This window comes from Haemaphysalis longicornis, unplaced genomic scaffold (genome assembly GCF_048455015.1).
Source record: "Haemaphysalis longicornis isolate Haplotype H1 unplaced genomic scaffold, Haemaphysalis longicornis Haplotype H1 scaffold_5, whole genome shotgun sequence".
Lineage (NCBI taxonomy): Eukaryota > Metazoa > Arthropoda > Arachnida > Ixodida > Ixodidae > Haemaphysalis > Haemaphysalis longicornis.
The window spans coordinates 80,113,430-80,130,761 of NW_027526385.1; the positions used below are offsets into that span (position 1 = coordinate 80,113,430).

At 47.8% G+C, this 17,332-nt stretch overlaps 1 protein-coding gene across 1 annotated transcript in view; it reads right to left on the reverse strand.

The window, feature by feature from the left end:
• Positions 1-17,332, reverse strand: part of LOC144138495 (pre-mRNA splicing regulator USH1G-like) — a 235,448-nt gene that overhangs the window by 124,722 nt on the left and 93,394 nt on the right. The window lies entirely within an intron of this gene.

The following is a 17,332-nucleotide window of genomic DNA, read 5'->3' on the forward strand; positions in this document are numbered from 1 at the left end:
TACACTTCACCTTGAAAATATGGCTTAAAATGCATTGAAATTCATCTAATTCCCGAACAGCCATTGAATTTTTGCAACGAGATGATTACCTGGCATGACTTTTTGCTGGTGAAGCAAGACCTCTAAATGTCAGCATACGGAGCCAATTATGAGTTGCAACCACTCATGAACCCAGGTGAAAAATATATAGAGTGCATCAAAATAAATACTAACTACTGCATTCAGATTTCAAATGAATCAACGAGACGAAAAAAGAATAGGGATACTGCGAGGAAAAAGAAAGAAAAGGCAGTCCTACAATACTGCATCTGTATGTCTTGTCTAAACAATTAAACTTTTCTCAAAGGAGACAATGGCTGCTTGAGAGATTGGAATTAATTATTAGGTACTGGACAACCACTTCTCGAGTATCTAAGAGTAAGTGAAAGCTATAGTTTAAGCTACAGCTTTCATGTAACACCCAAACATTGCAAATGCAACACATCTAAAGAACTTCACATTTCCACAACGATACTTTCCTACTACTTTCCAAAGCACGCCCGGTCTGACATTGTGTAAACAAAGATAAGAAATAAGTGCACAAGTTCAGTATTAATGCATACCCGCCGCGGTGGCTCAGTGGCTAAGGCGTTGCGCTGCTGAGCACGAGGTCGCGGGTTCGATTCCCGGCCGCGGCGGCCGCTTTTCTGATGGAGGCGAAAAGCAAAAACGCCCTTGTGTACGAGATTTCGGCGCACGATAAAGATCCCCAGGTGGTCAAAATTAATCCGGAGCCCTCCACTACGGCGCGCCTCATCGCCTGCGTTGCGTCGGCGCGTTAAACCCCACGATCAATCAATCAGTATTAATGCATTCTTACACTAGTTCTTAAAGTCTTGCTTGAACTTTCCTTTTCCCCTTCTTCACTTTCATCTCTCCCTTTTTTGCTCGGCTCAGCTTAGGCGCATAGTTGGCTTTGCTGCCAATTAATTCTCCTTGCCTTTCCGGGCAAGGCTTCCATGTGCTGCCATTTCTGCATATAATAGGCCATTGCAAGAAATTCAGTGGCACTTCACTTTGTGAAGGTGGATGACCATTGGAGTTATCTGTGGTTTGTTGGTTGCAATGGTTGGCCGTAAACTCCCGCTCAATCCGCGCCGCCGCGCCGGGGAAGCGTTCAACGGAATTGTGAGTAGGCTTCACTGCGCAACACCCACTGTGGGAAAGGCAGCTTACAAAGCCCAAGCGGACACCGATATTCTTAAAGTCGGCTTCACTTCTAGACACTAATGCATTGTTGGGGAGACACTTTTCCAAGGGCAATATACCCCATTCTATGTCAGTGTGTGAAGCGCTGGAGGCGAACGGGTGATGAAGGCAAAGGGTGAGGCGGCTTTTCACGGTCTACGCACACAGAAAAACGGGAGAATTGGCCCATAACAACTCCACTGTGAAAATCGAAATATGCACACGGCATGAACGAGAGGATTAGGGCTTTGAGAATTCATAGTAAATTCTTTGGCATTACACCAAACACTGTCTTCCGCCCTCCTTCCACATGTGAATTTTAGGTCCCTGGTACAACTGAACCAACAAAAGCTTCTCGAGTTCAAGATTTGATCTCTCCTCAGCTGACATTGAAGCAGACCGCGCCACACTGGTCCTTTCCATACCCCTATCTAACTTCCATTGTATTTGAAACATGGTAAATGCGCAATCCCCATTTCACCCACAGCTAACTCAATAAAGAAGTGTTATCGCTCTCTCTTCCGCAAGACGCGACGCTTGTTATCTGACCACTCCTGGCTACTCGGCTTTCAAACAAACATAGCAAGTTTGTGACTGACTCCGCAGTGAAACCCAGATATGGCTCTACAGCTCCGTTCCTTATCTCCGGGAGTGCAAGAGACTGGTAAGCTTTCCAGTTCTTACATGTGTTTACTTTGACGGGAGTTTTCTGTAGCTGCATATGTTCGTAGCCGTGCACAGGTCGCTGAATTCGGGCGACTTCGTTTAGCGGCAACGCTATCGAGCTATTCGAAACAGGAAGTGATAAGACCCAGTACCACCGAGTGCGATTGGGCCGGCGCGAACTCGATAATATGGGGAAAGAACATGTACTTAGGTAAAAGACTTCGCTTGCGTAATGAACGCGCCATGTTTGGATATGGGGCTGGAGACGCGCACACAGCGGTACTCGGGAATCGTGATTTTAGGGAAGCGATTCTAGGGGCACCCTAGGGAAGCATAGCGCAGGTGCCACCGAGCGGCGGCGTTGCGAAAGGTAAAACAGCCGTCGCTCGTTCTTTATTCCTCTATTCGCCGCGAGCTCGACATGTAGGTGGCGACAGCGTCGCGCTGCTAGTGTGGATGCTCCGCTGAGCGGCCCGTAAGAATGCACACTGTGGGCGCGCTTCGTGCTTTTTTCTCGCCGTATGTGCGCACGAAAGGTGCAAACAAGAGTGGTATGCTGTAGTTCGGTTCCTCAACGTTCAATGTATAGCATGGAAGCGGCAGTCAGTTTTCATTACTACGCCAAAAAAAGCGACGGCTCGATCTTTCCAGACTATGGCTTTGAGCCTTCAATAAAAGCATAAGTAGAAACAAATCAGGAAGCCTCGATCACTGAAATTCAGTTTACAACGGCAATCTCAATCGCTTTCACTGGTAGCATATGACGCATTCTTGCATTTGTGGGATGCCCTGAAATGGTAACACTACTTAACTGCCCCGAAATTCTTTCTAAGAGCTTGGGATATTTTGTGTGTGTTCAAAAGGCAACATAAAATTACTGAATTTTGATCAGCGCAGAGATATAAATGTAACCGCTCTAACGGGTCTTTTAAATGAAATTTTAGCGACTCTGAACGAAGGTTTGATGAATAACGTTTTCAGATCACTTATTTACGGCTTTCGTCGCAAGTGAACTAGCGTATTGAATTGTCAACGCACGCAGTACAATCAACATCTCATGTTTAGCTAGGTTTTCGCAAAGTGACAAGCAGGTTTACAGTGTGCAAACCAATTGCTCCTGGGACCTCACAGTGAGCACACATTTTCTGCTACGGCTGCTCTGTTGACCATTTGCGTAACAGGTGCCTGCAACAGCGAGATGTGTTTGCATTCTTGCGTATAAGGTCGCTTACGAACCCTAAAGACGGCAATAAATGAAGTTGCGCTGTTGCAGATGTAGTAAAACATTTCCTTTTTATTTCTCGTTGCGAATCAGCGCAACGGGTTCCCGGTAACTACTTTGTTTTGTAAACTGAATATCGCCTTTGTCTTGGCATTTAATTCTTGAGGATTGGGTAAAAAATGAAATTCTGTGCATTTCTTTTTTTTTTTTTCGGGAAGAGGGGGGGGGGGGGGGTTCCTGCTGACGTTGCAAGAGCAGCGAGAAGAGAACGCATGTAACGCGAAAAGCCAAACTATGGTTATCAGTATTACTTACAATCGAAACTACACTAAGCGTTGTGTTCTGTAGCGGTGAAAAAGCAGTACTTTAACACGTATTTTCAAAATTAATTAACCCCCCTTTGGTCCGAGATTGTCCAGGAATTGTGGCTCGCCTTTTTCAAAAATGTATTGAAAGCAAGAATTGTGGGAAAAAATTAAAAAAAAAACCAGCGAGTCAAGGCACACACCCCTCGCACATGTGGGCACCAACGTACATTATATTACCCGTTTTCTCCTCTTTCTTTAAACTTATAAGTCCACCTTAAGAGGTTAAGACGTGACCATATTAGGCATTTGGTTATGCTAAGTGAGGCACGTTTCTGGACAAGGTGATTCATGTCGGATTTGAAAATGATATACAGTTGAACACGGATATATCGAACACGGATATATCGAATTATTGTCTATATCGAACAGTGCAAACATCCCCTCGAAAATCCCATGCAAAAGTATAGGGCTGTTGTGCGCGTGTATCGAACTCCTGATCATGGGCAAATTCGATATATCGAATTCCGTGCCGAAGGCTCCCCTGAAAGTTTGCGTCCTGTGATGGGGTGGAGTTGATGATAATGTTGACTCATCGCAGGCGCTGCCTGGCTTGGTGAGACAGGGGCGGCGTCCGCGGCATTATATCGCTTCGATGGCATTCAACAGCTGTTTTCACGCTAGCACGAGGGGCAGCTCCATGATAGCTAGAACGCGGATAGTGGTTGGGGCGAAAGGACATAAAGGAGGAAAAGAAATTGACCGGAGGCACTCTTTTTCTGTGACTGAGCTGTTTGGTGGCTCGTGCAGGGGGACCGATGCGGCGTTGTATGTTTGTTTTGTACAAGGCATTTATTTCGGAGCAACGAAGGCGGGAATTCGTCGGGTGCAGGCTGCTGAAAAGATGTTGGTTGAAAAGGCGTTCGGAATTCCTCGCAGTAGTTTTGAGGGCGATGCACCCATCAACGTTCACGTAAAGGCGAAGGCAGCACAACCCGCCCCGGCTATTCCGGAGCGTGTCGGGTGCAAAGCGACTTCGTTGCATGCCTCCAGATGGGGGAGGTGTTCGGTTCGGATACTGAAGATAACGGCACGCAGTGCCTGACAACGTTCCCAACCGCCTACTGCAGCCGAGGTTACGTCAGCGTTATTCGCCTCTGTTGTGGCACAGTGTACAGCGTTGATTTTCTCATTTGTGTGTGTTTGTAATCTTGAAGACAATTTGGCGAACTCTACGACGCAGAAAAAAAACAAACAAGCGAAGCTCAAAGACATTTCAATGATAATTAAAGTGCGGTGGTCATCATGCTGCGGTTAGAATTTTCCGTGCTTTGACGGTCAAAGCGGTAAATTACCGTTTACCACGACTTCAGAAAACTCTCCGTGATGTGCGGAGTTGTCAGATAATCTTCATATAGGCCTATTTTATATATCAAATTATCGATATATCGAATTCTTTCACGATCCCCTTGGAGTTCGATATATCCGTGTTCGACTGTATATGAAAATGACACATGAAATGCCACATGACAGACGCAAACTCACAACTGCTTACTTTTACCGAAAATCCCCCCTAATACTCTTGCGCATCCATAGAAACGTATTTTAAATAATACGTAAAATTAGCAACTCGATACAGTTGAATAAATGTTTATTTCTCCTCCTCAGTGTAAACAACGACTGTCCAAAAATGGTATTTATTTTAGAAATATACGGGAAGGACACGATCACACAGGCGCTTGCGGGTGTAAAATACGTGTCCGGCAATGTATGGGCGATAGCGCACAGGTCGTGTGCAGTGTAAATGTTTTTGTTTGTTTCTTCTTTCTATAAGGACACAGCGCAGTTTTACAAGGGTGTGGAATTTGCACGCGTATGGAGAGGTCTTGTCGCTTCTTACCCGTTTCCCGTACTAAACTTTTATCCTTTAAATAATCACCACGCCACCTTCAAAAAGCACCCTTCGACGTTCCCGAAACGGCAGACGACTGCACTCAACAATAAGAAAAGTGCAATGTGTGGAAGCAATGTTCACACTCAAGCGGTGACCACGGCGAAGATGTTTCGTGGAATGAAACCAGCGCATTAACCCTCAACGGCCGCTGATTATTGCGTTTCTAGAGGAAATGCGCAAGCAGAGGTAACTATGTCATTGCTTACTGCCAAACGAGCACACATATTGGTTGTTTTGTCGTGTGCAGCACGCGTCTTGCGCCGCACGCAACGTGAAAAAGCAGACGACGCGAGAGCGCCATCCACACTAGGAGCGGTTCGTCCCGCCGCCGCCAGGGGCCGACTCTGTTCGCGCTCGGGGCGAATAGGCCCGCTCCTTGAATTTCGGCGGGAAAATAACACCAAAAGCTCATAGGTCCCAAGTCTTTAGCGGCTGGCGCCGCAAGACAATATTGAAAAATTGAATTTTTCGGGACAGCATCAGTTGACGAACGATAAAAATTTGCGGAGCGCCATACCCGGTTAAGAGGGGAGGCAAATTTGTGACTACGCTACGCTAACTAGGTACAGAGAACCCTTGTCATAACAAACACCTGGACAGGAAACTGGTTTCATTGTAAACTGGATATCGTTAGAAGCGGCGACGACGCACTGCAGTTGGGACCACGAAACACTTCGAATGCAGCGGGATTTCCAACAAAGCGATTTCGTCAAAAATTAAGCGCGAACTGAAAGAGTGACAAGATAGGGATATTTGTAGACGTAGCGCAGAAACAGACACAGGACGTGTCCTGGGTCTACTACGAGGAGAGGAAAAGACGAGTGCTCGCCTTCGACCCTCCGCTCGTCCAACTTTCGTGCTGCATTTATCCAAGCATGCATAACCAACATGCCTAACTTTTTACGCTTACGACAAGGAAGGGAGAAGACACCGTGCAGCGCTGGTATCACCTCCCTTTTTGCCCCTATTCGCACTTAATTTTCAGTGATGAATGTTCACCAACAATAGGTCGCCCTTCCATTTCACTAAAACGACTTCGTTATAGGTTTAGTGCATGTTCAAAAAAAAAAAAAAAGAATTAACCCATACAGTTCCACCCAGTGTGAGATCGCTGAAACATCGGCGCTGTAGTTCTCTTGCATCAGCTCGGACGTCAACGGGTGCCCGCCCGAGAACGGCAGGCCATAGCAGCAAAAAAAAAAAAAAAAAAAAAGTTGATTCCTCTGTCATATGAATCGGTAAAACACGAAAGTGAAATGTGCAGCGAAATCTGCAGCTGAGCATGATTTGCGGGTCGGCGGCTGTCTTGTGGGTGTGTTTGGCGAGCGACGTCCTGCTGACGGGTCGCTTCGGCAAAGGTGTACTGGCGTCATTTCCGTAACAGATATGACGTGAGTGAAATCGTGGCGGTATCGCGGCATAAAACACGTTCGTGTTAAAATATGAAACCCGAAAACGAACAACCCTGAGGATAATCTTTAGTACTCAAGGTTGCTTCCCCGCAAGAAGACCCTATGTGCAGGGTGCACCCTTTACAGGCCGCTTACTTCGTTGTAATGGCGTCACTTCCGTGATGGATATGACGCCACCGAAACCTTGGTGTATCCGAGAATATAAAAAACTTTCGTGTTAAAATTCTACGGTTCGCGCAAAGGAATCGGCCGCTAAATGTCAGCGGCGGGAGGCTCCCTCCCCGGGAGGGGAACCCGCCCCTGGGAGACCACTGCGCCCTCTATCGTTTGTTCCGATAACGTGTTCCTACCCGTGCATGACGCAAGACCTACAGCAGAAGAACAGGCTCGACCTACAACAGCTCTGCTGTCAAAAGACGCAGCGAAGCGATAGCATGCATTTAGGACAACGCTCAAGACGTTACCGTATCTTCGCACGTATAACCCGCCCCTGCATACAATCCGCACCCCCACTTTCAGGCAGCCGGAAAAGAAAAAAAAAATCCTCGCGTATTGCCCGCGCATTTGATACCGGAAAGGCTGCACCAAAGCTACTGCTCAAGCAACAAATCACATACTATGTAGACAGAAAAAGCGTATATTTAGCAAGTAGAATAGACTCACTGCAAGGCAAAAGTCGCAATTCACTGAGTGCCACTACTCTCGCTAGAGCTATCACTTGAGCAGCGGTCCCCACTGTTGTACTCAAGGTCATCTTCACGGCACAACACGCATTGCCGTGAAGCTGTACTAAAGGAAAAACCCCGCGCATTATCCACACCCCTACTTTGCCACTGAAAGTTTCGCATTTCTGGTGCGGGTTATACGCGCGAAAATACGTTAAAACGCACTCGCCTTGAACTCGCCGGGGTCGGTGGTCTGCTTTCGCAGGTGCACCTTCTTGGAGACGGCGCCGAGGCCCTTGCGGCTCGAGACCGTGGTGGAGGTGCCCGTGCTGACCATGTCGGAGAACTTGGGCGCCCGCGAGGGCTGCAGCGTGCCCCGCCCGTCGCCCACGTGCAGCGGGATCAGCGCGCTGTGCACGCCGTTGTTGGCCTCCACCAGAAGCTCCACCTGCAGGACGGGAGGACACAAGAAGCACGCACGCACACCGATCAGGCTCGGACCCCAGAGGAATGTCCTGAAGCCTCTTCAGACACCCATAGATATGAGGGTAAAGAGGGTAGGCGCAATAAAGATTCACAATCCCCTTGCCCGTTAAATAAAGGCCACGTGACTCCAAACAAACACTTATCCGCACCTTCATTCATGCCATATATCCAGCGAAGTAGCAAGCCACCTGAAACTACTGTACATCGCTCGGTACTCTATACCATCAGGTACGGGAGTGCTAGCAAACGCCAGGTCAGCAACCCATAAATCCCTCCATTCGACACTGAACGGCGCAGTTGGCCAGCAAGGGCCATACCATGATCTTAAACAACAGCGCAAAAGACAAGGACTAAGAAAGAAGCACAGTCTTTGTCTTTTGCGCTGTTGTTTAAGATCAGAATGAACCAACTGGCCCCAGTCGAGACGCTAATTCAGGCCATACCATGGCCGCTCTGGAATCCATCGAGCGGCCGTGGTCATACTATCCAGCTTGATCTGGTTACAGTGAACTGGAATACTGAACAGGGCCCGCGTAGCCAGCAACCGCTTGGGGATCCCGGACTGAGGGTCCCCTACACCGGGCACGTGACCCCGTGGTTCATTACAGATTCTTAGACATAACACCCGACGCCCACCAAAAACAAGGACGAATAACGGAAAACAAACGCTGTTATTTTAGTCGACCTAAATATTAAAATCCGGAAGTTGCAAGTTTCAACGTTTCTGAAAAATCGTTTAAAAAGCAAGTTAAACAAATATTGCTTGCTTCCTGACAATGTCTGGTTTCTCGAATAACTTCTACTTCTTGTGTGTTTCTTTTCTTTTGTATACAACTCCGCGGGCAGACTGATGATCATTATTCATGCGCTTTTTTATTACCGCGCATTCGTAAGTGTGAGATATGTTGTCACTAGTTCTGAAGTCGAGGGTTTGACGGAAACCCGTCTGGTCGGGAAACATGTTGGAGTAAAAACGGAGACACCGACCAAAAGAAACTTAAAAACTTAAAAACTAGTTCTAATTGCAACTTAAAAACTAGTTCTAATTGCAAAAATGGTGATGTTCGATGCATTTTTTTCATACTTCCGTTCTTTGTCTTGCAGTTATTGCTTGAGCGCGTTTTTTTTTTTCTGTGTCAAAATCTCTGTGTGCGTATGTATATAGCGAATCAGAATAGGAAATGAGGGGGTCATTGAAATAAGACAGAATTAAGGATTGGCAGTCAAGAAAACCTCGGAAAACAAAGGGGAGGATGTGGTAGGTAATTGAAACAGATTAAGAATTTGGAAAGAACGAAAGTGGAGAAAAAATGCCCGCCGGGTGGGATCCGAACCCATCGTGGGTTCGGATCCCACCCGGCGGGCATTTTTTCCAAGTCGACTATGCGTTTGAATAGCGTGTCCGAATGGCGCAATAGGATAGACGTCGGGTCCATAACGCGAGAGACCCAGGTTCGATTCCCACCATGGGAAGCGTTGTTTTCTTGAGAAAGAGAGAGAGAGACTTTCGTTCTCGGCTGAGTCAGGGGGAGGGGTGGAGGGGGCTCAGAGGGCCTCCGAGACCTGTTAGGACCTGAAGCGCTTAATTTCCTGGAACACCACCACGAGCTTCCACGATACAAGTGAGTCAATACAAGCTTCGGTTGAAAAAAAGAAAAAAGAAAGAAAACACCCTCACAAAGTATTGATGTGCAGTTTGCTGACGCATAGAGAATCGAACAGCGCGTTAGCACCACGCCAATATGCAAGAATTAACTGCAAGCAGGTGCACGATAAGGCAAGCCAAGCACGTTGGTTTTACTTGCAGTACACAAAGAAAAAATACATTCTTTAATGAGCAATCAGCAGCGTTTAACCGAAGGTTAGAGGCAGCTTATAAGGAAATGCCCACTCCACTCTGATCAATGTCCTATTGTTCGAAAACAGAATTCGCTCTTTTCGGATGACAGGTTTGACGCCCTTCATGACATCTCTATGGCCGGTGCCCTGTTGCCAGGCCTACTTTGCCTGTGTGCGGATTTAATATGCATGGTTTAAGAAATCTTGCTTTGTCCTAACGACAGAGATCTGGCAGTTGCTCTCAGCAGCGCTGTCGTTAGCGAAACAATAAAAATGTTTTTTGTTTATTATACAGCTCGAGGCAATCAGTACCACATGCATCAAACCATGTACAGTCTTTCAACATTTCCCAGGCCACGCCAAAAGCTTCCGGGCGACAAAGAATTCGAAGCAAAGTACCAACTTTTAAGTGTGGCCAAATCAGTTTGTGACAGCAAGAAGGAAAGGCGCTTTAGCCAGATTTCTGGGATAAAACATTTCAGTCTCGCTCGAAAGGTAAGCTCGTATTTTGAGTTCTTTGTAGCTAATGAACAATTGCCACGGCGCAAAAACTTTTGACAAAGACTGTAAATATGTGCATCTGGAGTCAAAAGTTTCCGAGGCACGATTTCAAAAAAAAAAAAAAAAAAAAGATTGGCGCAGATCGCACTAGTGGCGCAAGGCTGGAGAAACAGCAGAGCTGGCGGACCGTGCCCCTTCGTCGGAGGCGCGGCTGTTGCACCTCACATGGATTTTTGAACTTGCCGCTGAAAGTTCTCCATGACTTTTTTTGTCCGCACTCTTTCACGTCTCTTCCCAAAGTGGACCACGTTAGCACGCGCTATATCCGGCGGCAACCGGCTTCGTCAACTCGGCGTCTGGTAGCGCGAGCTGTTCTGTGCTTCCCCACATCAGGCGCGAACAAACGTGAACTGGTGAAGAAAAGAGCACGCGAGAGATCACGCCACAAACGCTGGGCAGAGTGTTCTCGAAGTTCGAGCGGTTGCGGTCAACACTGTTGCGGTGCGCGCGATGACATCATAGCTGGGCGAGGTTTGGCTCCGCCTACGCGGCTGGGTGAAGGTCGAGCAGGGCGGCGCGCGGCGAATTTTTTTTTTTTTTTTTGCGAACGCCAACGGACCAAGCTCAAGTTTAAGCAAGCCCTGCTGGTAAAAATCCAGAGCTGTCTATACGGAGAAGTTCAGTTCGCCTTCGAAAACGCCTGCCTAGTAGGCGACTGTGCCTCGAGCGCTGCCTGTAGGGGCGCCACTGAAATCCCCCTAGCGGTCTGTTTCGAAACAAGCCGCGGGAGTCGCCGCTGCTTTTGGGGCACGTTCGAGACTGAGATTTAACGTTTGTATGCGGTCGAAACACGGATTACTGTACAATCGCTCTGTTCACAAACGTGGTGTATTTACGAGAGGGTAAACGTTCCTGGCGCTATCTCAGTGTGGTACATTCGGTCTGTATGAGCGCCAGGTGCGTATCACAGACCAATGTCTCGAAGTCCGCGTATACGCATGGAACTGATTGTAATTGCACTCCACTGAAATTTATTAACAGTGTCTCCGTAGGCAGCGTTTCCTCAGATGACCATGCGATGCCTGTACACCATGATGTAAATCGGTTTTGGGCTTATATATCCCTGCGGAGCACTCATGCAGCTGACAGCACGCCAGTTACGATTGATAATATAATACCTCGGATATTGATCACTACCTTGGACAAAAATGTGGCATAAATTGCACGAACATTCTACAAAAGAAGTACGGTAAAAAATACAAAAGTATACCTGGGGTCTGCGCCCGACAAAGAATTTAGTGCTGGGTCGTCTTGTCCCGAGGTGAGCGCTCGCAAACATCCATCATCTGTATGCAGATATCCCCCGCGAGCAGCGCGGCGACGGGCGTATAAAGCAAGCCGCGTCCACGACTAAACGCGTCTTCGAAACATTACACAGGGGGCCTGCCGAAACTAGCACAAGCTTAAATCAGATGGCCTTATCAAGTACCACAACTCTTTCAGCGACACCTTTTATCATTGTGAACTCCCTGCCCTGTACTTCGAAAAATGTGTCCACCGAGTGATCAGCTGTGCGTTGAAGTCGAAAAACTAAAGGAAATTGAACGCGCAGCTTGTGCGTGCGATTACTAAAACGTTTATTCCTTGATTTCGCTCTGCATTTGTGCACGACAGTTAGACGTCCCCCCCCCCCCCCCCCTTCCCCGAAAAGTAAGTGCATTTCGCATCAGTGCATTTCGCATCTAGTTGGCCTGATGAGCACGACCTTGCTTAAGTTTCGACAAACGTTTTTAGCATTTCAAAAGCTGCAATGGGTTTTAGATGCGACTGCATCTCATTCACTCGCCTTGTCCCTCCATACGGCGTTGTTGTCCGTCCACACCCCTCCCCCATTCTCCTCGCCGCGCGAGCTACGCTCTCCGCCGCTCACCCCCTCTTCTCTCCGATAGCGAACACTCTCTCGCGAGGGTCATTGGATTGAATTCGATTGGATTGGCTTGGATTAGATTGAATTGGATTAAAGTGGATTATGTTGGATTGTGTTGCGTCATAGCCGCGCCACGTTGCGTCATAGCCGCGGCAGGGGGTTCACGGCACGTTTCACGCGATGGGAGAATCAACCTAACGGAAACAACAACGGAACCCCCCAATGCGTCCCATCTACACGGGGGTTCCCGCGAGGGGAGGTGGGAGTATTTATTTTTTCATTCCCGTAAGAGCTGTTCTGTTTCTTCCGGACTTGACAGATGATTTATTTTTCCGTTATCTCATTAACTTTCCAATTGGTCCTCGCTATAAGGGATGAGTGGGCACATATCTAACGAACTACAGCCTTGGAATATACTTAACATTTTCGCGTGGCTTATGTTCCCATAAAAGGCACAAGTTATTGTCAAGTGTTGAGTAATCACATCCCCGAAGCATATTTTTCTGCGACGAATATAGTCGAAACAAAGCCTCATTCGTTGTCCGCGCTGCAAAACGAAACCAGCCTCTCAATGTGTCAGTATCAGGTCTAAGCGAGGCGACAGCAGAATTCACTTGTGCCTGACGTATTCGGAGGTGACAGTGGTCATATGCTGCTGCCGTCGCCGACGCCCGTAAGAACGGCCTACAAGCGCGCAGAACCGCGTCACCAGATAGCTCTTGTTGGCGTTCGAGCACTCTACCAAGACGCAGCTGCTTTTTGAAGTGCCCTAAAAGTACCATTTGCTTACACATCAGACATCACCATAATAACAGACATCACCACAACAAGTTGTTTAGGGTGCGGAAGGGCAAAACGAAGCAAAAGAGAACCAAAACACTGCATGAGTCCTAATGGGCCACGCAGCGCGCCTCCCGTAAGCGCCGCGGAGAGGCGGCGGCAGGCGGCGCAGCGATCGCGAAGCTCGAGGCGTATAGCGTTAGAAATAAAAATCTGCAGCGGTTCAGTCCGCGACGGTCAACGAGTGCAGTGATACATTATTGCAGGGGTGACCTTGTTCCGATCAAGGTTACCCCTGCACGATCAAGTTTTATTAAGCAGAATGGTGATTAGGGAACAAGGTTACTCAGCAGGTAAGCATGAAAACTTTTCTGCAACATAATTTCCCACCAAGGCCAAATGCCAAAGCACGTTACTAGGGGCACTGCATCTTGGTTTATGTGCTGAAAACTGTAGCACAGTGGTCAAAATTAATCTGGAGCCCTCCACTACGGCGCGTTAAACGCTACAATCAATCAAAACTGTAGCACACTTATTTTTTAACGAGTTGTGCGTTGATTTTGTGCGCAACTAATATTTCGGTAATTTCTAGCTGATATTTGTACGGCCACTGCTCCACTGTCGTTACCCAAAACAGCTGAAATGTAAATCATGCTACTTGCGGCCGTTTTTGGCTGCTGCTTCTGTGACCTTATTTAGGAACTGCAGTAGCGCTGAACTTCAACGATCGAGCGCTGAACTTTAACTAAACAGTTTACGAAAGTGCGCATGCGGAGTTGCCTTTATTAGTTGACTTTTGTATTGCTTTTCATGATGCAATTGGCTGGCTATACATTTTACGTTGCCCTAATAAAACGCCGCGTTCAGACTACAGTCGCACCCGCCGTAAGTGGCGTAATTATCTCAATCTGCGCAACTGCTGGAACTTCCGTATACGCGGCTAGCAACCGACTATGTTCCCATCGAGCCCTTCGGTAAGATACGTGTTTTACGACCAGCCAATCACCGCTCTGGGGCAACTGCGTTTCAAGGAGGTTATAAGTTTAGTATAACCTCCTTGCTGCGTTTCGCAATTTTCATCATGGCGGCGATCAGCAAGCATCTGTTAGCTGGGGTCGAGGCTCTTCAAGCCAAAAATGAGTTTGTCATCGTCCCAGCGCTAACCGACGCAGACGCAGGCGTCGTAGAACAATGTGGGTTCGTCAGATCTTCCTCGATTTAGTTGTTAACGGAGATTTCCACAATCTTTTTGCGAAGCTGAGGACCGGCGATACTGCGTTGTTCTACAATGTTGCATCGGCGGATGCCTGCGATGGCGGTCACCGGATGAAAGGTCATCTGGGGAGGCCGGAAGGCACGTGACCGGAAAGTGAAAACCGCAACTGCTCTGCCCATTGGCTCCGCCGTAACAGTCGCATCTGTGCTTGTCGTAAAAGCTGCGGACCCTACATTTGCGCCCCTGCTGGCAGGAAATAAACGTTGTGTACTTTACTCTCAACGCAACGATAGTCTGAACAAACTCATTGCGTTTTTTTGCGTTTACGCTTACGATGCGTACGAACGATGCGTACGTATAGCGCCCGCAGTGTGAACGCGGCCGTTGTATGGCACCACCGTCGCTTCAGCGAACAGCGCCGCCCGTGGCGAACCGCTCGTCAGTGGAATGCCGGTGGTGGTCAGCGCAGCGTTATTGTGCATGGCTTTCTGTCGTTTTTCTGCCGTGCGGCTTGCAAAGCGTACATAGCCACAATGACTTTTTCAGATCGGTAAATCTTGAGCGTGGATGTGACCTTTACAAGGCATGCCATGTGTTTGACTTACCACCATACTCCGTATTTACAAATAGCAGACGACGCTCAATGCGCCAAGTTGGAATTCAAGCTGGAAGTGAAAGTCCGTTCCTTCATGTAATTTTTTCATGCCTGCATGCAGTTTCGCGTATCGAGGAGTATATTGCAGCTAATTGCTCCCGCAAAGCCGGTGTGTGCAACCGATCCAGGAATGCTGCGGCGCTGGCCTTCCTGGCATTCATTTTTTTTGGCAGGTGATGACAAAACGGCGTCGACGTCGTGCACAAGCGAAAGACAAAGTTGCAGCTAATTGCTCCCGCAAAGCCGGTGTGTGCAACCGATCTAGGAATGCTGCGGCGCTGGCCTTCCTGGCATTCATTTTTTTGGGCAGGTGATGACAAAACGGCGTCGACGTCGTGCACAAGCGAAAGACAAAGTTGGGGGGTGCCTTCTAAGATTTACCTCAAAACAGAAAGTGTGATAGATGACGCTTCCGTAAATTAATTACCTGCGGCTGAAACGTGTTTAATTTCACAGAAATGCTCTTACTACAGTCATCGGGAATCGTTGATAGAATAAATACCGCATGATAGTAGAACGTTATTGCTTGTCGTAGAGAAGCATTGATTTATAAGAACTGCAATGGTTGCTGGCTAGATGGTAAATGGTTTTTCAAAAACCAATTCCTGCGTGGCTGAAGGACGCAAGACAGGAGGGTGCCCGAAGCCTGTACTCGGCTTTACAACTGAATGCTGCGGTTACAAGCTGCCACCTACGCTTGAAAAAGCATGCACTCCTCCGTCTAACGACGATGATGGTTTATCGCAAAGCTTTCTCGTGTGGGTTTCCTTGGTTGCCTTCTGGATTTAAACTTTGACTAGTTTAGCTTCGAATTTGACCAGCACGCAGTTTGGTCTTTTGATAGCAGCGTCTTTGACTTTGACCATTTCCCATTCATTTCGCACGAAGAAAGCTTTGCGTTAAACCATCGTAATCATTAGACGAGGGGCTAGATGATTTTGCTGTTTAATTTTGAACTGCCATGCATCCCTCTCCAAATCTAAACTTTTTCCAATGTGTCGGAAATGTGTCTGTGGTGGAAGACTCGGGCTGATGGACCCATATTTGAGGCAACTAATCGCGCGTTTTTGGTGTCTTCACAAGGCATTACACGATTTTTTTAGGTACTCTGTAAAGAATACTTAAGCATTAAAAAGCACCGGCTGACGTTAACACTGCCACATTTTTTAACTATCGGTGCCAGCCTTTATGCTACGCAGGTGGTAAAACGGGAATGGGAGGAGGGATGGTGTGTGGCTTGGGCTGTTGGGTGGGTGAATAACTTTGGCACTTGATAAAATGACCACCACAAACGTGGGAGTTCCACTTCGGCTTTCAGGCCCCCATGCTGTCACGGTGTCGCTCACCAAAACCGAAGGCACAAAGCTCACGGTTTCAGAAAGTGTAAACTACCGCAACGTTTCTACGGCTACACTGTAATCCATCTCTTATGCAGGTGCCTTTCTATTTAAAGCACACGTATCGAGGTATCCCAGCGCTAAGGCTGGCGTGGAAACCGTAGTCATTGAAACCAGTGAAGATAATTTAAAGTGGTAGAAATGAATTCTAATATTGCTAATAGTTTTATTCCTACTCAGATAGCGCCGAGCCTGGCGCAGAGCGCTGCAAACAGCGCTCGTGTCAATGTAGCCCTTCCCCAACCTTACAAGCATCCAATACGTTTGCGTAGCCGTTGGTGCATTTAAGAAGAAATGAATACTAATAATAGTTGTTTTATTTGTACTCAGAACGGTAGGAGCCAAGCGCAGATCGCTGCAAAAAGCGCTCATGCCATTGCAGCCGATACGCAAATTTAGAAGCGTCCGACAAGTTTACGTAGTCGTTACTGCATCTAAGAACCCAACACATCTGTCTAGAGTTCGTTTCATCTCACATGTCCGCTCACAACACCACCAAAACATTCAAAGCACCGAAGCAAACACGACAAAAACAACGGGAGGCTGTGTAGTCCAATACACCGGCTCATTCCACTGACGAGGGGAGCGCCGAGTGGTGGCGCCACCCGTCCAGCTGCCCGGTCCCTGTAGTATTGGTGCCATCCTCCGTCCTGCATTTCTAGGCTTAGACCCATCCGCAGTGCTCCGTTATCGCGACACTATTTAGAAATCGCCGAAATGCCGTTGAATCGGAAAACCGCGCGAAAAGGTCTAGAAAAAATTAGCAGTTTCTTGGCTCCGCTATGCCAGAATATACGTAACGTACGTGAGCTTAGGTTCAGCTGGTTATTCTTAGGTTTCCTGGTTGTCTAGGATTAGCTGATTATCATACTTACTGCTGCTAAAACGATTTCCAATCCTATCCTATACAATTTAATCCGATCCAGTCCCATACAGTCACGGCGGCGGCTCCGGCGCGCCAGCTTTGTGCCGTGAGACATTACTGCTCCTCGCGCATGCGCAGCACGGCTCTCCAAGAGCCACGCGAAACTGCTCAACCTCGGCCAGTGTAGCTGGCGCTACAAAATAGTTTTCATGACA